The sequence below is a fragment of the Equus przewalskii genome, chromosome 24 (assembly GCF_037783145.1).
Source record: "Equus przewalskii isolate Varuska chromosome 24, EquPr2, whole genome shotgun sequence".
Lineage (NCBI taxonomy): Eukaryota > Metazoa > Chordata > Mammalia > Perissodactyla > Equidae > Equus > Equus przewalskii.
Window position 1 is genome coordinate 21,769,012 of NC_091854.1, and position 25,896 is coordinate 21,794,907.

General features: G+C 39.3%; 1 long non-coding RNA gene across 8 annotated transcripts in view; it reads right to left on the reverse strand.

Annotated features, from left to right (window-relative positions):
- The window catches only part of LOC103549425 (uncharacterized), a 148,091-nt gene that overhangs the window by 41,333 nt on the left and 80,862 nt on the right, over positions 1-25,896 (reverse strand). For all 8 annotated transcript variants that reach the window (XR_544533.2, XR_011532319.1, XR_011532318.1 and 5 more), the window contains exons 3-4: positions 4,877-4,999; positions 4,622-4,692 (exon numbers count right to left, since the gene is read on the reverse strand). This is a non-coding gene — a long non-coding RNA (uncharacterized lncRNA). The remainder of the gene's footprint in view (positions 1-4,621; positions 4,693-4,876; positions 5,000-25,896) is intronic.

Genomic DNA, 25,896 nt, shown 5'->3' on the forward strand with positions numbered 1-25,896 from the left:
ACAATTTAACAGCTGTTTGCCTGATTATGCAGTGATCCATCTTGAAGAAACAGTGTCCTGTGCCCAAGATCATCAGGGAATTTTGGAAGAGATCCCTTGCTGCCAGTGGCAGGATGTCCATGTTGATCAGAGGCAGCATTCACCATCAGAAACACTGAACTGTCTCTGCTAAACTAGCTTTTGGCTGGTCTCTGTATGCCAGTGGTCTTCAAATTTTCTCGCTCGTGTGTCCCCAAAAATAAGTACGAAAAACTAGAAACCCTTTTACATAGTCTTAGACCATTGTATAAATGTTTCAATATTAGTCTAAATAGTTGTTAAGATATAATTTCCAGCATATTGTAAATGTTCACATTTATAAATATCAAGTGTTTCATTATGTTTTTAAATAAATACTAAGTAATACAGTGTTTGATACCCACCATCATCTATTTAAAAGATACACCAACATACCCTTTGACGGCTGAACACTTTTTCTTTCTGTGAAGTTTTTCCAGTCTACTTTCCTCACGTAATTTTATCCTGATGTAATATTGTATTATGCTTGAAAATATTTTATTGATCACCCTATTTCTCTGCTCCAAATATATTTCTAAACTGAAAGTTATAAGAGAAAAATTATTTTTTTGTAAACATGATGCTCTAAGTGTTAAATTATTTTTCTGTATTGTGTTATTCTTAAAATTATTAGTTGTATATGGTAGATTAAAGCAATATAACTGCATTTCCAATTTTGAAAAGTAATTATTGGACAAAATAAGTGGAATGTTTTTGGGAATATATCTTAATGCAATAGATTTTTTCTCAATTAATTCACATAAGCTTGGATGAATATTATTTAATGCTGAAATGAAACAAGACTCTACATCAGTTCAATTCTATTTATCTTTTAATGCATTTAAGTGCTGAGAAATCATTCAATGGAAATGAACAGACTTCTGTTATAACAGTGTTACACAACTGTGAGTGTGAGGAAGATTGTTGCTGAGCTAACATCTATGCCAATCTTCCTGTATTTTATGCAGGATGCCTGCCACAGTGTGGCTTGCCGAACAGCGCTAGGTCAATGCCTGGGATCCAAATCTGTGAACCCTAGGCTGCTGAAGCAGAGGGTGCAAACTCAACCATTACACCACTGGGCCAGCCTTAGTGTTACTCAATTTCTGATCTCTCGAGTTAGATGACAAAAATCACACAGTGATCTATCATCAGAAATTATTTTTCATGATCTCTCATCTGACAATTCAAAGGGCTCCTCTTTAATTTTGTTGATAACAGGGAATTGGAAACAGTCTGACTTGCCAAAGGGCATGTTATGGAGGCTTTAGAGTGATTCATTCTTTAGTTTCTGGGCACTCTAGCTAATCATAAAAGCTTCACAGAGACTTATCAAGTGACCGTGAGTTATTAATTAAACTCAGTATAGTCTTTCTCTTAGAGGCCACCTGTTTATGAATTTAAAATTAGGTGAAACTGGAATTTGTACATTTTAGGCTTTTTTCCCATTGCCTGTGAACAAAGACCCTATCTCTTGTCAAACGTTCATTTATTAAAACATATCAAAGCAACTTTAACAGAGTATGGCAAATAGATAAAAACACTTGATATTCATTTATAGGGATATATTACCATTTTCATTTCATAGTTGAAGATTATCAAGTTTATGTTTATAATTATGAATCTGACAGAGCTAGAATCAATTCATCAATATATATATTTTGTTTTTTGAGGAAGATTAGCCCTGAGCTAACTGCTGCCAATCCTCCTCTTTTTGCTGAGGAAGACTGGCCCCAAACTAACATCCGCGCCCATGTTTCTCTACTTTATATGTGGGACGCCTACCACAGCATGGCTTGCCAAGTGGTGCCATGTCCGCACCCGGGATCCGAACCAGTGAACCCCGGGCGGAGGAAGCAGAATGTGCGCACTTAATCGCTGTGCCGCTGGGCCGACCCCCCACATCAATATTTGAGCATGCCACATTGATTCTATTTAAGTGAAGCTGATTTTCTAAAGTCCAGTGCATTACATGCTAGATTGTGTGGGGGATCAGAATGGGCCACCCCACAATGTGTCTCTTTGGCTTGATTATTTTTAAGGGCAAGAGACTCTGAAATAAACTTTGACCTTCCCCCTAACTGCCTAAAAGAATTTAAGATAAAAGTCCTGTCCCCTGGATAGGCCATCACCATAGATAACTCTGAGTATCGGTAGACGATGAGGGTCCTTGCTAAGCACATTCTCATCAAAGTTCTGTCTACCAAATGTTTGCTTTTCCATCTCCATGTGAATTGCCTTCCTCCCCTTTGAAGTTCCAAACCACTACCCCAACATCCTCCTTTGTCTTTAGCTGAAGATGGTATTTAAGGTGGCAGGCTTTGGCCATTCTGGTGAGTTGTGAGTTTTCTGGGGTTTCTCCCATGTACACATGTTATTAAATTTGGCTTTATTTCCTCCTGTTATTCCATCTCATGCCAACTTAATTCTAAGACCAGTCAGAAGGACCTAGAATTGTCTTTCTCCCCTACAATTGCATTTGAGGAACATTTTGTTCTATACTTAGAAATAAATATCAAGAAGTAGTAAGGTCTTGGCTTAAAAGTGAATATGGGTGTAGTAATGATTGTTGTTAAGCACATTCTTTACAATAGGAGTCACACATATTCTGGTTAAATTAATCTATATTGTATAAGGAGACATTAGAAATAAAATAAATTTGCAGAAAAGAGGTTGAAGGATGACAGTAGAAGCCTTGCTCCCAAGTCAAAAAAAAAAATGGATTTAAAATATCCAATTACTTTTTGGTAAAAAGTCACGAAATTATTTCTCCTACAGTTCTAAAGAAACATTTAAGAAACATTTGTTTCATTTTCACAAAAATGCAATGTTGATCTGTTGAAAGTAAATGTGGACATTTATACTTTCCCCTCTTTGAAATCACGCAAAATATTCAACCAAGTAAAAGCATTCACTTGCTCTTTTTTCATTATTGAAAATGTTGAATATGCCAAGCTGATGTGTTTCATAATCAATTAATATTTCCCAGCATCCTTGTTACAAATCTTAACTATCTTAAGATAAATTGGTATGGTTATGTGTATGTCAGGGTCCAGTCAAGAAAACAAAAACCACAGGAGGCATTTTAACATAAAATTTACTACAGGCAATTGATTTCCCAGATGGTGGGAGGCTGAATGGGCAAAAGGGGTCACCAAGGTTACTCTAAAATACTAGAGTAGGAGCAGCTGCTATCTAGGGAAGAGGTTGGAATTATCAGAGCCCAGAAGTTGAGTGAAAGAGTCCCACAGAGCTGGGGCTCAGACCTCTGAGAAGGAGCCCGACCCAGCTGCTGCTAATGTTCTGAGAACATGCCCAGAGGCTGGTTCTGAGAGCACCAGAGGAGACTGGAGACCAGAACCAGCTGCTGCTGTCAGACGCAGGCCACTGAAGGGGTGATACTGAGAGGAACAAGAGAAGAGAAAGTCCCTTCTTCCATCCTTGCAGTCTCCCTCTGTTCTCCCTATTGGCAGACCCTTACAGGAAGCCAGCAGCAAAGGAGAAAGTTTACAGAGTTCAACCCAGCCCCACTGAGGAGTATACAGAAGCAGAGATTTGCAGCTGAGAGGTAAGGCCGTCATAATCGGTTCAGCATAAGGCTGAGTGAACCTTGAGCTTGTCACCTAGATGATGGTGGCTGCCTCGCCCACTAGAAGGTGGGCACCCGTTTGCCTTTTCCTCACTCTTGCATCCCAATGCCTGGAACAATGTCTAGCACATAGTAGGCACACAGTAAATATTTGTTGAGACAATAAACGAATGAATGCAATTCAGACTTGGATCTCTCTGATTGCAAAGCCCATGATATTAATTGTTTTTACTATCGCTGCAACAGCATCTGCCTTTGAGGGGGAATGAACCAAAGAGAATCTCTTTCTACTGTGGGGGATTGGAATTGGCCACCCCAAGATATGTCTCTTTGGCTTGAGGATTATTTTGGGCTGGTTACTTTTAAAAACTGCAGACATGAGAGAAATTCTGATAAGTAGAAATTATCCTTTGTAAGAGACATTTACATTTGTAAAGGAAATCTCCATCTGTAAAGGTATCTCCCTCTCTGTACCAGGAAGAAGGGGGGATGACCTTATCTCTAGAAAGTCTTATGAATGCAGAAGGCAAGGACTTAAATCTGCATTAGAACCTTACTCTTGTTTACTGTGCTTTTCTGGTAATCTCCCATAACTGACTCCCTCCACCCCCAACATCTTCCTTTGTCTTTAGCTGAGGATGGTATTTAAGGTGAGAGCTTCCACCATTTTGGTGAGTTGTTCAGTTTGCCTGAGTCTCTCCCATGTATACATGTTATAAAGCTTTGTTTAATTTTCTCCTGTTATTCTGTCTCATTCAATTTAATTTGTTCTCTGGCCAGAAGGACCTAGGGTGGGTAGAGGAAATGTCTTCCTCCCCTACACTACTTTACAGGTTTGCCTGTAAGTGGCCTTGGCAGCCTATTTTATTAGTGTCTTCAATACCACTAGAGAGAATTGGAAAGAACTGATATAACATCAGCGGTGACTAATGACTTCCAATTTGCCTCTTTCCACAATATAAAACAGAATTTTACCTGATGACCAAGTTGACATAAAATCTTCACACACAGAAACAGTCCAGGTTTTCTTCTGTGCTAAACTGGAACTATAAACAAATAGAAGTGATAACTGTTATAAGAATCTCAAGAATGTTTCAGACATGCTTTTTTCCAAAAGACAGCAATCTACATATATCATTCTCTATTAAAACCTATAAAAACGTAAATGACCTCAGTGCCAGATAAGTTGTTGTAAATGAGTTAGAACAACATATGGCCATGGGTTCACACCTTGCTCTTGAGAATGCGTCACTCTGTACGCTCTCTGTCTGCCCTGAGCCACACACCACAGCACAATAGGCAGTCTCTGCTCTTCAAAGCCTGGAGACATCAGTGCCACTCTCATTTGCATTTCTAAAAAAAGAAAGAAGAAGAGGAAGCTTTTCAATTAAAAAAAAAAACCTAATTTCACACGACCCTAGACAATCCATTGGGATACACCCATTCCGGCTGCAAGAAGGTAGGCATTTAGACTTTTTTCCACCACCCTAATGGGCTTAAATAGCCTTTCTCAATGGTGTCAGACACATGGCAAAATACCAAGCCCCGTGCCTGCAAGAGGAGTAAGCAGGTCGCTATGACCTTGGGCCACCTTTCACCCAACACAGAGACTTCAAGTTATGTTACTTTCAGAGGCAGCTGGGTTTCTGTCCTATGAGGCTGAGTGAAACTGAGTAGAACTTCTTTGGAAACTTGTGCCTGGCCTTAAAACCTGTTCTGGTGTCTCTCATATCACCTTGAAGTTCAAGGCCGCGTGATGATGTTGTAGATTTCTGTGGCTCCTTTCAGCAAAAGTTAAGTATTAGTCAGTTTTGGTTTTGAGTGTCATTTACTCATTCATTGTATTTTCTGGAAGGAAAAGCTGGTTTTTCTTGATGCCTGGATTGGAGGTAGATGGAGTTTCTCCCTCCTCCCTCACTCGTGGGTCTGTCTGATTGCATTCCCTGTCTGATTCAGGTGAACGGGGCACTGGGTTATTTTACATTCAGTCACATACTTATAGTGGATTTTATGACAGGTGTGGTATTAAAGCCAGAGTTTCACTTGGAGAGATGAACTGTGGGCATCTGAGTTAGAAAAGCTTAGGCAGAGGTTATTTATGTGCCCAAGGAGTAATGTTAGAACAATATGTGGCTTTAGACATGGGAGTGTCTCCTCCTCCTTGTCTCCTGGAGCCACGGAGCCAGGCAATTTTTATCATTAGCCTCCCACTCCCACATATACCTGTTCTGTTTTGTCACTTCTTTCTTCTCTCTGGTCTATGACTCTTTCTTCTTCTTTTTTTTTTCTTGCTTTGTTCTGCTCTGTATGAGCTTTGTTGATTTGCACTTAACCCTATTAATGTTATCAGGATTTAAAAGGTTGTGGATCCCCAGGTCAAGGCAATCTTTAAATCGTGGTCTGGTTTTCTACATACCTCCAAGGCTGGTAATCATAAGTGATAAAGGAATTCTACCATAGAATCTTACCCATGGGATTGATGCTAATATCTCTTTTACACAGAGCTGTAAAGTGACTATCAAGGTGGCTTTCCTTTAGATTAGCAGTTCTCAAAGTGCAGTCTAAGGAACCCTGGGGATCATTGAAATGCTTTCAGGGAGTCTGTGAGGTCAGGATTTTTTAAAAAATACTACTAAGATGTTATTGGTCTTTTTTAGTGTCATTCTCTTACAAGAGTACAGTGGAGTTTTCCAGAGGCTGCAGGATGAGTGATATCACAACAGACTGAACACAGAAGGAGATATGGGAATCCAGCTGTCTTACATTAAAGAAATTTGCAAAATGTAGAGCAATGCCATTATTCTCACTAATGTTTTTTATCGTGGAAAATACAGTTAGTTTTCACAAAAAATAAGTTATTTCTGTTAACATGTAATGGGTTTATTAGGTTTAAGTTTATTATTATTGTTTTTAAATGAAGTAATAGATAAGCATTTTAAAATATTTATCAATAGAGCTAATCCACATAAACAAACAAACAAAAAAGCTCTTTGGGGTCCTCAATAATTTTTAGAAGTATAAAGAGTTTGGGGACCAAAAAGTTTGAGAACCACTGTGTCAGATTACAGCCTGAGAAGACAAGTATGTGTCTTCATTTTAGAGTAACTTCCGTAAAGGACAGACTTTGTGGGAGTTTTAATAGGTCAAAATAAATCCTGAAAGTTTGAACTCCAAATTATATTGGGAATCTACCACCCTCATCGCCTGGACTCTAGGCTCATCATCTAGTAGACTCTAGCCTACTTCTACTGGAGATATTTTCTCCAAATGCGTGTCATTGCATGCACTTGTACCCCACTACAATTCCTTTTTGATATTGCAACCAGGATGACTCTTTAAAAATGAACATCTGATCATGTCTCCCACTGGCCCAACCTTTCATTGACTTCCCATCACATCAAGAATAAACCTATGAACAACCTAAAAGATCTCATATGATCTGGTCCTGTCAGTCTCAGTCTTCTCTCCAAACACTCCTTGCTAGTCACATCACCCGTCTTGCACTTCCTGGGATAAGCCTGGTTTGTTCTTGTCTCAGGGCCTTTGCCCATGCTGTTCACTCTGCTTGGCATGTCCCTCCTTCAGATGTCTGCATGGCTTCATTTACCCCTTTGTCACCTCCTCCGAGTTCTCGTAAAATAGTGCCCCATTCCCATGCCACCCCATCTGCTTTATCCCTTTATCCCTTTTTATTTCCTTGTTAGCAGTTCACAACCTGACATTATATTATATATCCTTTGTGTATTGTCAGTCTCTCCCACTAGAGAGAACCTCTACGAGGGCAGAGACTTTGACTGTCCTACTTATCACAGTGTATCCAGTGCCTAGAACAGTGCATGGTACTGAGTAGACACTCAATAAATATTTCTTGGTTAAGTGAGATCTAAATGTCCCATATCTTTGTAGCTATGTATTAACTCAACATATGCTGTGTTCTTAGCTATATACCAGGTAACAGGATATGGGGATGAATAAAACACAGCCCCAAACCTAGAATGGCATCAGTCTTAGAAGAGAGGTACAGGTAAGGTGTATGAGAGAGAAATGCAAAGAAGAAAAGGATTAACTACTACTGGGGATTCAACGAAAGCTTCATGATGGAAGGAATAGATGCAAGTGTCCAGCAGGGCTGATTTCAACTTCATCTCATTTGGGTTTTGCAAAATAATCTTTTCACTTTGTCATAGTTCTAGCTGCAACCATTCAAGGCTTTTGTCTTAAAACAACCAGTAGACCCTCTGGTTTACTCCTGCCACCAAGAGTCAGTTTTTGAATAGGCAACAGAAGCAAAGTGAGGGAGCTAATTTTTCCCCAAAAAAAAAAAAAAGGAAAAGAAGAAGAAGAAAAAAGCACACAATGAGCAGTGACTACTCTGGCCCCTTGCTGTTGAGGAGGTTTCTAGGCGTTTGGTCCCAGACACTTAGCCCAGCTGGTTTTTACCTTGGAAACAAAAAAAAAATGACTAAATTTCAAATGCTCTGATCTGGTGTCAAGAAGACCCACAAAATCCAATCAAGATTTTATAAGAATCTTATAAAAAGCATCAGATTATTGTACTGTGAAAATTCCCAGGAGCACAAAAAGAAACAAAATTAAATATGTCAATGCACATTGCCCACCTCCACAGTGTTGCTAGAATGAGAAGCAAGAATTTAAAAGATTAACAAAGAGAGGGACCTAGAGTCAGAAGAGAGAGAAAAAGGGAGAAGGAGAGAGAGAGAGGGATGGAGGGAAGGAGGGAGGGAGAGAGATAACGAAGGGTATTGTCTCTACTGAGACTTCTTAGTGTTCGAAAAGAATAGAAGTTTTTGCAATAAATAGTCTTAAAAATCACATAAATCCATGTCACTCTTAGATGTTAGATGACTTTTTGCTATCATTTATCTCGGGACAAAGGTGAGGTGGGTCTAGTGCATCAACGGTGTTCCATAATGGTGAGTTTCAGTGACTCTCCCTTTGCCCAGTTTGTACAGATTTTCCAGACTGCATCCAAATCTGCCCACGCCAGGCACAACCTTGATCTTTATTTCCAAGCCCTGTTGAATAGGACATTTGAAAACTAGTAATATCTCATCACACCTCATACATTACTATCTCCATCATCAATTCTATCCCTGCAGTAGGGTCTGGTCCTGGACTACAAAATCCCACCTCATTGGAAATTAATTATAACCAAACATTCTTGTGAGCAAACACTAGATCATATTTAAACACTAGGTGACTCATCCATGGGTACTACTGTTCTCTCCGAAATCTCACATATTGCAATTCAAAAATTTTGCACACCAAGTGGCCATCCTTTGATTGTTGGCTTAGTCAGGGAGATCCATCATTTCTCTTCATCCCTGCCCAAAGCACTGGTTTATCCAGGGACCTCAGTGATGACACCAAGGACCCAGGTTCCTGTTCCATGTTTCCACTCTCCTGTCCACAGACTTGACTTCTTCCTACAGCTGGTTCCCTTCTGGATGTAGGATGGTTGGTGGTAGCAATCACTATCCCATGCTGTTCTGCTCATGTTCAGCAGGAGAGAGCGTCATTTCCAGAAGTTGCCTGAAGTGTAATAATATTCTTTCCCAGAAGGCTCTGGAAAATTCTTTATTGAGTCTTATTGCCCTGAATTGGCTTCACACCTAGTTATCTGGAACCCACAACTCTGGAAAGGAGGATGGGCTCTCCCTGACCAGGGGTCAGCTCCCAACCCTCATGGCTGGTGTACAAAGGAGAGTAAAATTGGAGTGACAACCACTGTGTCCACAGCAGACTAGGGAGTGTGTTGTCTTACAACAGTTCAAGGCCACATAGGAATTTCTTTTATAGTTCTGGATATCTAACTGTAATTCTCTCTAGCTCTGCAAAGCATAACTTGTGATTGGTGATAACTCATACTGCAGATCTGTAAACCCTCCTCCCCTCCCCCCACAGCTTATTTAATTGTTTTATTTGTAGCTGTTTGTCTGGATTCATTTGTCTCTATCTAAACTCCCTTTACTTGCCATAACTAAGTGAGAAGATATTCTCCTGTTCTTGTCTCAGAAAAGAGAAGTCATATCTTCATTCAACCTTAAGTCTACATGGAAGAAGGCATTAATTAATGCTCTGAAGTTGTCCAGCTCCTGGAGGGACCCTGACAGGTGTGAATGTTGATTCCTCACCCTTCCGGCTGACGAATCTTCATCAACCATGGAGCATCTGGAGGGTCATGAAATTACTCCAGGGGGTTAATGCACTTTGTTGCTTTGATGCTGAAACTGCTGTCATTTTTTTTCTATCACATCATTAAAAAATGGCAATTCACACTTCATGTTATCCTGTTTGTATAGATGAGCATTTCAATGGATAATTTGCCACATGGATCTATTTGGTTCATCCAAATACTTTAAAGCCCCTAAAGATGCTGAGGGAGAGTTGGACCCAAAAGCATGTCCTGGGAGACCTGAGATGGCGTAAGCATCCTAAGAGAAATCCTCTGGCAAGATTCAGACCTCCTTTAGGAGGCCGCTCCTCCAGGCACATTCGGGAATTGCCTGCATGCACACAGATCCTTCCAACAGATATAAACAAACAAATATGGCATGATTCTCAGTGGGCTTCAAGTCAAAGAGGAGACATTCTCCATGTTGCTGGAATGTTCCACTTAGGCCTTTGCTGCTGTCTTCCTTTGGTGAAGGATGATCAATTCTTTCTGATCCAAATCAACAATCCTCACCCTCACATGGATAGGGAATTGTATATAAGCTGTTCTCCTGCTGTCCTTTTTCTCATGCTAGGGACAACTAGTTTAAAACTCAATAAAAATTCTCTCTTATCTTGCACATTATCAGCATCCTCTTTTACTCAGAAAAAGGGAGAAAATGTTTACTTATACCCCCCAGCCATGGCTTCATCATGAAAAAAAGCTCTTCTTTATAGACATTTTATTCTTATAGGTCTTCAAAATACAGATTTTAGAGGATTGCTTTTTGGACATTCTTTGATCCAAAAATTTGTTCAAGACACTGCAAACATCTCATGTGACTGAGTACCAGACCATGTTATTAAATATCAAAGGAATTGGCGATGTGAACATCTCGGCGAGATCTCACGTACAGCAGCTGGAAAGTACAGGATCTTGAGTGAGCCCTGATGCAGCCCTGGGGAAGATCCTAAATGATGGCTTTGTACTACACAAAGCCACAAACCAAAAGAAGTTAGGAAACATTTGCTTGTCATCCAGATCTCCTTTAAAGTTTAACGGGCCGAATTCCATCAAATGCAGCTGCTTGCCTATTTCAAGTTCAAGGCTCATTAATAAAAACAGAAAAAAGAAGTCCTTCTTAGGACCTAATCAGGAGCTGTGGAGAATTTTTTTTTTTACGTCAATGCCACTATTCAAGATCATGGCAGTCAGTCAGGATTTCTGTTTGCTGGCAAATTAGTTAAAAATGAGGTAACCAAAGTTTCTGCACCATCAGCTGAAGTTACCACTTGCAAAACTTAGCCAAAAGGAGGATTAAAAGACATATGCACAAGAGCTAGGGACATTTTCCAAGAAGAGACAGTAAATTCCAAAGACAGGAGCATCACTCAGTATCATCGCACAGCATCAGTTTTATCTATCGATGACAGATGTCCAAGTTGGCTTGAAATTGGAAAAGCCAATAGCTTTCCAAACTTATTTAGAAAATAGACAAAAAATTGCATACATCTTGTTACTAAGCACAACCTACCTTATACCCTTATCTATCAAACTGAAATATCCCTCAATTTTAAACATTTTGAGAGTGGAAATTTGCCTCTGAGTTTGCCATTGGGGCCAACTCACCATTTTCTCACTCACTTAACTTCAAAAGAGAGAACCTCATCGTGGCCCCATTGCATCTGCATCTCTGGCCTGAACAGAGACCTATTCTGAAGCTCAGGAAGGCTCTAGGCCCTGGTGATTTGGACAAAGAGAAAAAAATTACAATGACTTATTGCCAAAACCTGCCTTCACCCCTAGTTTGGTTAAAAAGGCCTCGCTTACAGAGTCTCTGTGGAACATCTACTGGCAGTTCTGTGATGAACACAAAAGTCGAAGATGTCCACCTGGATTGCTAACTCATATTCTGAAAACAGGAGAGGAGAAAAGGGACCTGCTTACAACTAGAAGTCTAAGAGAAGTCTGGGGATTCAGTCACATTCTTCCTCTGTAACCCAGGGTACTTTGTACCTTCTGTAGAGAAGCCGCTGGGCAGTTGACACACTGGTTAGACTCCACACAGAGTCCAGAGCTGACTGTAAAGCCCAGCTCCTCCACACAGTAGCCACAGGAGCTAGAGAAATTACTTACCCTTTCTATGCCTCAGTTTCCTCACCTGTGAAATAGGAATACTACTACTACCAACCTCAGAGGGCTGTTGTGAGGATTAAATTAACTTCTATACGTAAAGTGCTTAGGATAATGCTTAGCAGTTAAAATCAAAATATGTAATAATATTATAATACATTCAACAATTCATATATATGAAATATGTATTTCAACAATATATGATGAAAGCTGAATAAAATTAAATAAATTTTACAGTAAATAGTATATAACATATATAATAAAAAGCTAAATAGAATTATCCTATTCTCTGAAATCACTTGAAAAATAAAGGTACACTTCAAGTCGTAGAATGTACACACGGATTATAAAGGAACCCCAACGTAGAAAACACACAAAACTTCACAAAAAGTCTGATGCAGAGCTTATAGCCGGTAGCAGTAAGGTTACAAAGCCATGTGAGTAAGAGGAGATTTTTTAATGATCCAGATGCATCCAATGAAAGATGAGCTGATCCTTTTTTTTCAATCCCATATAGTATTGAGCAGAGTCATTAAATAATTTTATTAACCTCACAGTTTAATGTAATAGGTATTCAATAAACATTAATCATTGTGAATAATTATGATAGTGAGAGCTCCCTCACAAACAAACTAATAAAACTTCCCTACTAACAGCTAACATTTGATAAGGTCTTTACAAAGCACTTCCCATATATTATTTTGATACAGCCTCACAGCAACCCTATGGGGAGAAGATTGTTTTTCTTTTTGTCTTTTTTTTTTTTTTTTGAGGGAGGATAGCTCTGAACTAACATCCGCTGCCAATCCTCCTCTTTTTGCTAAGGAAGACTGGCCCTGAGCTAACACCCATGCCCATCTTCCTCTACTTTGTATGTGGGACTCCTGCCACAGCATGGCTTGCCAAGCAGTGCCATGTCCACACCCAGAATCCGAACTGGCGAACCCCGGGCTGCCAAAGTGGAACATGTGAACTTAACCGCTATGCCACTGGGCTGGCTCCTGAGAATATTGTTTTTCTTCTTCTTAGATGGGAAAACTGACTCAGGATGGTTGAATGACTTGCTGGAGGTTACATAGCTTGTAAGTAGGAGAGATGACTCTCAAACTCAAGTTCATGTTTTCTACACTCTAGAGAAGGACCAAGGCACGTTCCCCACTGACTACAGTCAGACAGTCATAATTGTTGAATGAATGTTGGTGATGCTGATGTGGATGCCAGCAGGTGGAGCTGGAGCTGCCCCTTAAGATACCTACCCAACACTTCTTTTCTTTCTTTCCTGCCTCTGTGTTTCTTCAAAGTTACCGTTGCAGCTGTCTCACTATCAGAACAAAGCAATGCTCAGAGGGAATAAACCTGGGGGGGCTAAGTCATTCTTTCTTACAGTTCTTTCTGGTCTCTCTAACTTTGTCTTGTGTGAGTCTATGGTTATTAAAAGCAACAGCAAGCAGTATGATAACATAGTTTATTTACCAAATTTAACTCAAAATTACTTTGGACTACTTTAAAAAAGTAAATTCACTTTCAATGAACGAAAATTTGCTACAAATCAGGGTTATTCAATATAGAAGGGAATTCTCAAAAAGGAGTTCCAGAAAATTTTGATCAAAGGTACATTATTAATACAAGAGCCAGGTTCTGCTTCTGTCTGGTGTGTGAAGAACTAGAAGGAGCATCACTCCCACCCTAACAGTGAGAGGTGAAGCGGCAGGGTAACATAGTTGCCTAAATTCCAAGTAGAGACAAGCCCCTCCAAGGAGAGCGGGACACAGACTGGCCTCCCTGTAGCAGAGCATGGGAGAAAGAGGCACTGGCCACCATGCAACTGGGTAAGCAGAAATCAAGTTGTTAAAGGCCAAGCATGGGCTGATGTGACAGGAAAGGGCTCCCAGGAGCGCCAGAAACAAGAGGAGTTTGCACTTCCGGCAGGCTCATCATTCTGAACCACAAGGAAGAGTGGGGGCAGATGAGACGCTGGACAGACTTGGCTTCGGCAGTGCAGGTATGCAAAAGGGGATCAGCCCTCTCTGAAGGCAAAAACCTTAAGCCAGGTCCCAAGTCCCTTCCCAGGTCCTTTCTGCCACAAGAGCAAAAGCTTTAAGCCAATGGGGGAGGAAGCAAACTCTGTTGCCCTCCAGGTCACATGTAAATTACCTATTGCTGCTGGAGAAGAGTTAGGAGAAAAAAAGCCCTCTGCTCCTGGAAAGAAGCAGGAAAAGTCCCAAGCACATGATCCCACAACTACACCATGGGGTTTCCTACCACTGGGGAGAGACAGGGACTCTTTTCCACCCAAGATGCACCAGGAACACAAGATGGCTTGGCTGCCAAGAAGAGAGGGGGCAGAAACATTGAGAAAGCCCCACCCCAGAGGCCCAGGCACGGAGGGCATAGCTGGAGCCGAGCACAGACAAGACAAGAGAACAGTGGAAACAGGGAAGCCAGTTGGAACGTTACTGCAGTAATCCAGGGAAAAGAAATGATGGTGGCTTGAGGCAAGATTGTAGTGATGGCAGTGGTAAGAAATTGGCAGATTTAGATCGATTCTGAAGGTACAGCTACTATTTCTTGATGGCTTGGATGTAGGGTAGGAGTAAGGTGTCACAAATCTTTGTCTTTGCCCCAGACAATCCCAGTTTAAAGCCTGTTGTCCAGGAGTAATTGGTAATAGCACTTCCTTTCACTCTGAAAGTATCCTGATTTACACAATAAACTATATGGACTCCCTAAGTTTAAAAGACAGAGAGGGGTCAAGGACACCTCCGTGTATTTGGACTGAGGAACTGAAAGGATGAAGTTCCCCTGAGACTGGGAAGTCTTCAGGTGGTACAGGTTTGGGAAGGATGGTCAGGAGCTCAGTTTTGGAGATGCTGAATTGAAGATGTCCATGAGACATCCAAGTGGAGATATTAAGTAGGCAATTTGCTGTTCAAATCTGTAGTTTGGGAGAACATAATGTAGGCTGGAGACATAAATTTAGGAGTCCTCAGTATATAGATTGTACTTAAAGCAATTAGACTGAATGAGATTACCATGGGAGTGAATGTACATAGAGAAGAAAATAGGATCGTGGGCTGAGCCCTGGAATACTCCAACTCAGCAAGGAGACTGAGAAGTCTCAACCACTAAGATATGGAAAAAACTGGGAGAATGTCATGCCCTGAAAATCAAGTGAAGAGAGTTAAAGTCCATTTTTTTAATACCACATACTTCTAATTTTACAGTAGGTCATATTGACCTTCCTCCAAATTAAGCTGTTAGTTAGCTTTAAAAAATTTACAAGTATCTGGAAGAAGTGTTCACTTATTATGCAAGTTCCGAGATGCGCTGAGAGATAACATGATATGTGTACCAGGTGAAGAGACTTGGGACTTAGTTCAAACTCTAATGTTAACTTGCTCTGTACCTTTAAGTCAGTTGTAGTCCAGTTGTGTTTCAATTCCCTCATTTGCTAAATTTTTTAGTCCTTCATGCACTCAGCAAGCATTTATTGAGTGCCTACTATGTGCAATGCCCAAGTGGGATCAATTCTACATCACCTAATTATTCAGATAGATGTGATAGTGTATGTGCTTTGGGAAGTGCACGGTGCAAATCTGCTACATGTTACATACAATTTTGCTGACTATTCTTTTCCAAAGACTCTTCAAATCTAAGATATGCTATGATCACATCCCTTAGATACCTTTGATGCAGTGCTATCCAGAAGTAGAAGAATGACCCAGGACCTTCTCTCAACAAGCACTCATTCGTTCTCACGTGTTGAGTGTCCAGTGGGTGCCAAGCCCTGCCCTACTCTGGCAATACAAAGATGAATAAGATACAAACCCTGCCCTCAAGAGGCTCATAAACTGATAGAAAGATAGTCAAGTGAACAAATGTATACAAAGCAATGGGCTCTTCCTAAAACTTTTCTCAGTCATCACTCCTGACTAAGCAATGGTCAGATCTAGTTAAGAAACCACAGATAGTAAAGCTTCTTTATTCTTACTGACAAATTTAAAATATTTTAATAAATTGCATACTTGAGAGGGAAACTGTTCACTTTCCATCGATTTAGAATGGTTAAAGAAATCAAAATGCTTTAAAACCCTCCTGGAAACAAGTTGATTTCCTGACAACAACTATTATCTTCAACGTCTCTTGACTAAAGGGTGAATCACCACGTCCAGGCAAAATAATGCAGAAGAAAGTTGGAAATAAAGTGACAACAAAATTAAAGTATTAAAGCTCCAAAGATTGACATCCTGACAGCTATTTCCAAGGGCATTCACCCCTCTAAAATAGAGCCAAAAATACTTTAGAATCTCTTAGGGATTATCTGAAATTCTGCAGACCAGCTCTTTCGGTAGCTTGACCCTCCTGGGTAACAAATCAAATATTTTGCTGATTCACAGTAAGATTCCATCAGAATTGACAACCTCAACGATGAGAAAGGAAATGAATGAAAGTGCCCTGAAGGGGAAGAAATTGCATCTTTTCATTGTCTTACTCATAAGCAATTACTTTGTTATTGAGAAAGCAAAATCACATGAAAATTGGAAAGAGACAAACGTGTGCCTTTCTAAGGACAACGATGGCAAGAGGGGATGAAGAAATTTTGGGGGAATGAATTAAAGTGAAAAGTCCAAAATGTAAAGGAAAAATGACTTCAAAAAGTATTCAGCTAAATTTATAACCACAACATTTTTATAATCACCAAAAGGCTTACTATGAGAGTTTTCCTTTAAAGACAATGGCCCTCACTATCTTATAAAAGAAAGAGATGGTTATTTCTGCAGAACGCTAAACAATCTTAGTTTTCAACAACCACAGAGGGTTTAGTTATGTTTATGATGGTGGCCTTTAAGGCAAACTACTTGACTGCCTTATTTAAATAAAGATCTATTTAGAAAAAAGTTCTTCTGAGTCTACACTTACCATTCCACTCTTACCATTACAGTTTGTTAAACTGGTGGCTGCTTGGTGTTCACCCAGTTTCTCTCATCTATCAGATTGGGGGTGTTGATTTAATACGAATTTAAGAAGAAAAATTGCATATTTCCTTTGAAAAATCCAATACATGTCATATTCAAACAATGAAACTCAAAATTGATTTATAAGGCCAACCTATATAATTTTCAAATGTGTGGACAGGCCTCAAGGAATGAGATTGCTTTCGCCTGATAAGCATAGTGCAGATGAGGTCTCCATTAAGAACATTTTTCACCCTTTAGAAAATTTTAAATGACAGTCTAATAATAGTTAACTTTCAAACATAAAACCTTAGCGCTGCCACTAGCCAAATAAAATGTACAGTTAATGTGTCACAGGAAATGCTAACCCTTTTCACATCCAATGTCCCTTTTATCCAAACAATAACAAAAAAATTACAAAAGTAGGCAATCTTTATCTCCCACATCTAGCAGTATTGCTGTAATAGGCAATGTGATGAAAATGTTTGAGGACCAAAGAAATTGCTAAACCTTACTGGAAGTGCTTCTGCCATGGCTCAGGACCCTGTGAGGTCTTCCAGGCAAAATCCACTCATGCCAGTGCACATGGCCAATATGACAGGGAAGAGAATGGAATTTCAGAGATGCCAGGGTGCTCATCTGCCATGTCGCCCCCACTAGCCTCTCATGATACCAAGGATTCCTCCCCACAATGGGCCTGTTCAAAGTAAAACATGAAACTTGGCAGGAATAAATCAAGAGGTTATTAACCCTAGCTAGTTTGTGACTAGGTGTTAGTAGCCGTCTCTTTGGAAAGAAAAGGATATATACACCTCATAGGGTTGTTGTGAGTTTAAGAGAATCAATATGTGAAAAATATTTAGAAGAGTATCTGAAGATTCTATATAACCAATCAACTATGTACATAAATATACATTACAATAATAGTTATGACTATTGAATAGAAAGCTACTCCATGGTCCATAGAATGTGAATAAGGAAGAAACTCAAAGCACTGTGAAGCTCTCTGCCCCTAGCCAGACTAGGGGGAAGGTTTAAATGTGTTATAATTTGTGGAGAGTTTATAAAAGAATAAATTATACTTTATAACATTCTAAGTTGGCAATAATGACCACGATGATACTCCTAGCCCTCTCTCTCCTACGGCTGTTAACATTTACAGACGTCACCTGAAGCTCTTGTGTGCCAGTTTTAGTATAAATACCTTAGAATAGTATTTCTTTACATTATTTGAGGGGGTTGTTTCAAGAGGCAACCCCAGTGTATCTATACTCGCCCGTATCCATTCCAGGGGACCGTTGCCATACACACCATGTGGAAGGACACATCATGCAAAACATGTAGAAGTAGAAAATCAAAGCCACCCAAGACTTTCCCAGGTTAAAAAATGACAGACCTGGGGCCGGCCCGGTGGTGTAGTGGTTAAGTTCACATGCTCCACTTCAGTGGACCAGGGTTTGTAGGTTCGGATCCCAGGTGCCACTCATCAGGCCACACTGTGGCAGGCATCCCACATAAAATAGAGGAAGATTGGCACTGATGTTAGCTCAGCAACAATCTTCCTCAAGCAAAATGAGGAAGATTGACACAGAAGTTAGCTCAGAGCCAGTCTTTCTCACCAAAAAGGAAATTTAAAAAGTGACAGACCGGTAACTGGAGAAAAAAAGGCATTTCAACTCTCTTCATTTTAAAATAATTCAAATATTTTGAATGCATTAGTGTATGGAATCTTCTATCTAGTGAGCCAAAGCTGAATCTTCTGGATAACTTTAAAATATGTAAAAAAAATTATTCAATGAGTAATCAGTTCCAGACAACTCTATACCCAGCACATTTTTAATACAAGTCAAAAACAACAAAACGCTCAGCATTACTTCCTATCAGAAAAACTTTTGGGTGGCTCTATAACATGAAATCTGCATCTGGTGAGGTTTTTGTACCCTAATATGAAGGCATTTAACACAAAAGAAAAGACCAATGCATAAAAGATTTCATGGCTTCATTTAGCACAAATATTATTTTAACATGGGTCTTCAAATTGAAGGTGATCTTTTGCCAACTTGGCAGAGTAGACAGCAAAGACTTCAGCCAGGTTGCATCTTTTTTTTTTAATTGAGGTATAATTGACACATTACATTAGTTTCAGGCATAAAACATAATGATTCAACATTTGTATATATTGTGAAATGATCACTCCAATAAGTCTAGTTAACATCTGTCATCACACAGTTAACACATTTCTTTTCTTTTCTTTTTTTTTTTTTTGCTGAGGAAGATTTGCCCTGAGCTAAGATCTGTTGCCAGTCTTCCTCTTTTCGCTTGAGGAAGATTGTCACTGAGCTAACATCTGTGCCAATCTTCTTCTATTTTATGTGGGACGCTGACACAGCATGTCTTGACAAGCAGTTCTAGGTCCACGCCCAGGATCCGAAGCTGTGAACCTTGGGCCACCTAAGCAGAGTACACAAACTTAACCGTCACACGACTGGGCTGGCCCCACAAATTATTTTTTCTTGTGGTGAGAACTTTAAGATCTGCTTTCTTAGCAACTTTCAAATATACAGTACAGTATTATTAACTGTAGTCATCAAACTGTACATTGCCTCCCCAGGACTTATCTATTTTATAACTGAAAGTTTGTATCTTTTGACCACTTTTGCCCATTTCGCCCACCCCCACCTCTGCCAACCACCAATCTGTTCTCTGTACCTATGGGTTCATTTTTTCTTTTTTCTTTTCTTCTTTTTAGGTTCCACATATAAGTGAGATCATAAGGTGCTTGTCTTTCTCTGTCTGACTTATTTCACTTAGCATAATACGCTTAAGGTCCATCCATGTTGTTGCAAATGGAAAGATTTCCTTCTTTTCAGCCAGGTTGCATCTTGATTACACTGTCATGTTGAAAATCCAAGAAAAGCCAAAGATTTGACAGCCCTCAAAATATTCCATCTGGTCATGTTCCCCAAAACATTAGAAGATTAGCTGACACTACCTGTCGACTGGAACCCTCTTTAGTTTGAAGACTGCCATATACCCTGACTTTTCACCTTTTTTCAAGGCCCATTTCATCTATTAACTCAAGCCTTTGTAGCAAAGGCCTTGCTTACTAATTCATTAGAAGAAGAAGAAGAAAGTAACACCTGAGACAAACATCCTTAATGGCATAAATAATGAAATGTCATTTTGAAAGTTGCCTGAGAAAGTTGTATATTTTAATATAACTATACTGATATTTCTTATAGATGTGGCCCGCCCCCAAACCAGAAATTTCAGAGACCAATAAGAATGTTAACATTATAGCTAAAGCCACAACAAACCAAGTTCACAGACCATAAGAGTCTGACAATTAATAAAAGTGAACTTACAGAGGTCCCTGAATGTACAATTCCCCTTGTTCTAAGCAGAGACATAGTTTTGAAAGAAACTAAAACAAAGAATTACTGAAAGAAATTAAATCACACTGGTCAATATATAAGGTCCAATTACATAAATAGGGATGTAAACTGTTACATTCCTAGTTACATAAATGGGATAAATGGGGAGTGGAGTGGGCCTCCCATTTTCTTTTGTGCAAATTTAAATCCAATTCCTAACTCCTAAGCATATGCAGCCTACACTGGGCTAGTGTGCATTGTTTCATCTACTCTCTCTCTGTCTTTGTGTCTCTCATTGTCTGTGTGTGTGTCTCCTTCCCTCCTCTCCCACTCTCAATCTCTTTCTCTCTTTTCAAAAATATGGTCTGAATTAGTCAGAACTAACTTGTCTAGTGATTCCTGGGCAGTCTGTATGAGACGCAGTTTTCAGGAAGGAAATCAGCTATAAATTTGAGTTTGGAGAAGGGGGGATTTTAAATAACCATGACCATTAATTCTGAGGTAGATGATTCTTCAAGTGGAAAACCACCCAGGAACTCCCCCTTATCAAGTTAAGTTTGTTTCCCCAATTCACCCGCCCTCTTACATACAGCCCTTCTTCCAACTAAAACAAGGACTTGGTTGCTTGCTAAGTCATAGTCTGGTAGTATATGAGTATACGAAGTGTGAAGATAAAAATCAGAATGAACGTTTTATCAAAAACAGTCTTGTGTACGCTCAGGAATGTTTGTTCCCAGTCACACTGGGTGGTGGTGCAATTGTGCCTCTGCTACAGATATTTGTGAAACTCCTTCGTAATTCTCTTTTGTGATTGCAGCATATCAATATCGCTAGTTTGAAGTGAATCTTCAAACTTGAAGGGTGTGTTTTATTTTTGAAATTTGTTCAAAGTCATTTAGAGCTAAATTTAGTGATTGAAATTGGGTAAATATTATTTGAGGTCAAAAGAAAATATAAAGTTCTAGCCAAGATATGTTATTCATCCTCTACTCCTTTCAGTGTCTAATATTCTGCCCAGCACATGCTCAAGAAATGCTAGTCAGAATGGATAATAAGTTTCATCATATGGGTCATAAACTCGTTCTGAAGACCACTCTGAGAGCTTCAGAATAACCACAGAGGCTCTCTAGGTGTCCACTTTGAGTGAAATAGCACTAATTTTAGAGTGTTTTTAAAAATCTCTTACTTTGTAGCCTCATTCCTAATACGTATCCATTGATTGGGTCTGGCCATTGGCAAGAAGTTGATTTATCCAACCTAACTTCTGTTCAGATATCCTGACACTCCTGTTAATGACTGAAACAAACAGACTGATCTCTGATTTCCATTTTGGTGTAGAGCAAAGGTAGGCAAACTTTTTCTGAAAAGGACTAGATGGTCAATATTTAGTCTTCGTGGGCCAAGTAGTAAATTGAGGATATTATGTATTATTGATGAAATTCAAAATACAATAATTGAGTACAATTTTTTATAATACAAATCTACTAATGACAAGGATGAAAATCTTTTTTGGAGGGCAATATTTCTCTTAATTGGGGTCATAGTTAATGCTTCCTACCATAAATTGATTGCAAATGTTCATTTGTAACAACTGTCCTTAGCTTTGGGGCTGTACGAAAACAGGTGTTGGGCTGGATGTGGCCCAAGGACTATGGTTTGCCAATCCTTGGTCTAGTGGCCGCAGTGAGTCACCATTAAGTACAAGGGTTGATTTAGCTCTCCAAGGAGACATGGAAGGAACCTGCTATGGTCTGAATATCTGTGTCCCTCCAAAAATCATATGTCGAAATCCTAATCCCCAAAGGTGATGGTATTTAAGTAGGTGGGGCCTTGGGGAGGTGATTAGGTCATGAGAGTGAAGCCCTCAATAATGGAATTAGTGTCCTTATAGATGAGACCCCACGGAGCTCCCTAGCCCCTTCGGCCATATGAGGATACAAAGAGAAGTCTGTGGCCTGGAAGAGGGGCCTCATCCGACCATGCTGGCACCCTAATCTGGGACTTTCAGCCTCCAGAACTGTGATTAGTAAGTTTCTGTTGTTTATAAGCTACCCAGTCTGTGGCATTTTGTTAGAGCGGCCTGAAGGGACTAAGACAAACCAGTCTGCATTTAATCTTATTAAGAACCAGAACCATTTTCCTGGCAGCCCAGTACCCTTGGCTGTTTCTGAGCCCATCTCCTCAGTGTCCTAGGGTGGAGAGGGACCGAGGGGGAGGTTAACATCTAGGAAGCAACTGGTTCTGAATACGGTCTTTAGATTTACTATATTTCATCGGTTCAAAGACATCAAGTTCTTTCACACTTTAATATCTCTGAAGTCAGGTTGGGCCTTACAATCAATGATTTAATTTAATTGGCAAAGTTTTTTTCTTTCTTAGTGCAAATAAAACAATGGGGAGACTTATAATGGATCTTAGCTTCTAGGAAATATGGTAATACTTCTCATTCAAACCTGCAGTTCAGCTCCCTCTCGCGTCTCTTCACCCCTGTCTGAGTAACTGCCTTCCTTATTACAGCTTATGTCCTGCTTCCTTCTGTTGCCACAGAAATGGTCTCTTTTGGAAATCTTGTTCCCAGTGAAGGCCTTGGATGAACATCAAGAAGCTGTCAATTTTGGGTTACTTGGTAGCTAAGTGTGATATGGCTTTGTTTAGGGGTGGACTTTCCCGTAAAATTAGAGTTTACTTAAAAAAAAAATTAAATCCTTTTTTCCAAATGACAGGAGGAAGAGAATTCTTGAAGGTTAGCGCATCCAGTTTACAATCTCTCCCTTCTGGATTAGCTTCCCCGGAGGGAGGGGGGAGGCAGCCTGCCTCTCAAATTGGCACAGAGCCTGGTTCCCTTGACAACTGCCTCTCCAAATCTGACACCAGGCGCCACCTGGTGTCCGCATCAAGCAGGCACAACAAATAGGCATCCCATTGAAGTTGGAACGTAATGAATAGAACCAGGAAGTCAGGCTCTGGCCAGGTGAGGGGTGACAACATCTGTATCTGCTTTACCACACACAATATGAAGACCATATATGAGGGAGCACAATGTAACAGAACTAATTTTTTTAAAAAACAAAAACAGTTACTGTGAAAGGGCATCAGAATAGAAGTTAGATGTCCTTGGTATTTATTCCAGTTTTGCCACTAATCAGCAGATTGTCATGTGGCAGGCACTTTAGTAGGTATTGAGCCTAGCATTGTGCAAATGCTCTACATAGATTATTTCATTCAAACCTCACACTAACCTATGAGGTAGACATTTAAGATTTCATTGGGAAACTAAACTCAAGGAGGATAAATAGCTTGCCCAAGGTCACACAGCTGATAAGTGGAGGAGCTGAAATACAAATTTTCACTTGGTATTGTGCCTGCTACACAGTGGGCACTTAATTAATATTTGTTTAATGAAGAAAACCCATATCTGCAGGATGCCAGTGTCACCACTCATAATCACTACACATACTGCCATTGCTTCCATGCTCTAAAACAAGTTAGCCCACGGCTGGGATGTCTGCCTCTCCTTTCTAGCACTGGTGTAATATTCTGGGAAGCAGCATCTGAGGCAGAACTCAGGGGGTTTAACACCGTGGAAGACCCAATCCTCTTAGTCAAGGGACATGAAGGCAGAACGCAAGAGAACAGGGAGCAGGACAAACCTCATCATTGGTCCGACCAAGGACTAAAATCCTCGTTATTGGTACTGAAAGTGTTTGTTCATAGGCAAGGCTACCCTGAAGTTCTTAGAAAAGTTTGCTACCAATCTGCTTTTTGTGATCTCCTGGCCTCACTGAAAATCAAATGATTTTCCGGTAAAAGACAGGGTTCCCAGAGTTATTCCCACCACTCTGTGGCTGTCTGAACTCTCCAACTTTGTGCAAATGCCAAGAATTGCATCACATCGCTGCACAACAGCCTCACCATTCCTGCAGCCCTCCCAGCCATCCATCTCCCCAGCCCCACTCACAGATGGGGCTCGAGCCAGAGATGAATCACAAACACAAGGAAAGAAAAATGTATAAACATATGGAGGAAATAAAACTCTCCTAGAAGGTGGCAGAATTTATTTTCACTCTCCAGGAGCTGTCCTCCAGACTTGAGAACGTCCACCTTCTTGAAAAAGCATCTGGAGGTCAAGAATTACTTTCATCTGGCAAACTCATGAACTGTGATTCCAATATTACATATCTATTTTCTTACCTAAGACTTTTGAGAGCACTAGAGGAAGAGCACTTTCTCTCATCTTTAGGGGAACCCATAAAGAAAATAATAATAATAATTTGAATCCCAGGAAAGCTTTGGAGTAAATGAGATCACGTCTATGAAAATTATCTGTAACCTGGAAAATACTGAGAGTGTGTCAGAGGAAAAAAGGAGAAAACCCTAAATATAGTATTAGCAAATCTTATTGAACCATGTATGTGTGTATGTAAAAAGGTAAATAGATATATATAGGTAGATAGACCATCATGATCCATTAATTACTCAAGAAGTTGAAGGACGGTGTAACAATAGAAAATCTCTTAGCATAATTTGCCATGTTATCAATTAAAATGAGAAAAAACAAATGACTATTTCAATAAATGAAGAAAAGAAAATCTGATAGAATTCTATAATCCATTCATTATCTTAAAAAAATTCTTAGCAAACTAGGAATAGAAGAAAAATTTCTTAACATGATAAAGAATATATATCAAAATCTAGAGCAAACATTATACTCACTATCATTAGAAGCATTCATTTAAAATCAGAAACTAGACAAAAACACTACTACCATTTCTATTCAACATTTCACTAGAGGTCTAAGCCAGTACAGCAAGACAAGAAAGAGAAATAAAAGAATTGTAAAGTAAGAAATAAAATACATTATTTTCAGACAATGTGGTCTACAGCTAAATTATTTAAAATTAGCAAATCATTACTAATTTATAATAAATTTTCCTGCAAATTTTCAGAAAATAACATCAATATATAAAATATATATAATACAAAATATATAAAAGTTTGCAGGTTATAAGATCAATATATATATCACTTGCATTTCTAAACACCATCAACAAAAAATGTATTTTTAAAATATGTCATTTGTAATACAAGCAAAAATATATATTTATATATACAAATATTATATATTTATATATATTATACATGATTATATCACATGTATATCATATGTACACCATATCTTATATATCTCACATCATATATATATATATATTTATTTATATATGTCATATATATGAAAATGAGAAATAAATCCAAACCAAAGATGCAGAGACCTTTATGGAGAAAGGTTTTAAAAATACTAAAAGATATCACAGATACCCCAAATAAATGGAGAGAGACCCAATCTTCATGGATAAGAAGATTCAATATTATAAAGCTGTCAATTTTCCTAAAATTAATTAATCCAATGTTATTTCAACTAAGAATCCAGAAGTCTTCGTGGATTTGACAACCTGATTGTAAAATGTACATGGGAGAACAAAGACCAAAAATGACTGAAAATTTTGAAGAAGAAATACGAGATTGAGGGATTTGTCCTACTTAACATCAATATTTATTATCCATCTGTGGGAATTAAGACAGCAGGATACTGGCCAGAGATAAAGACCAACGGAA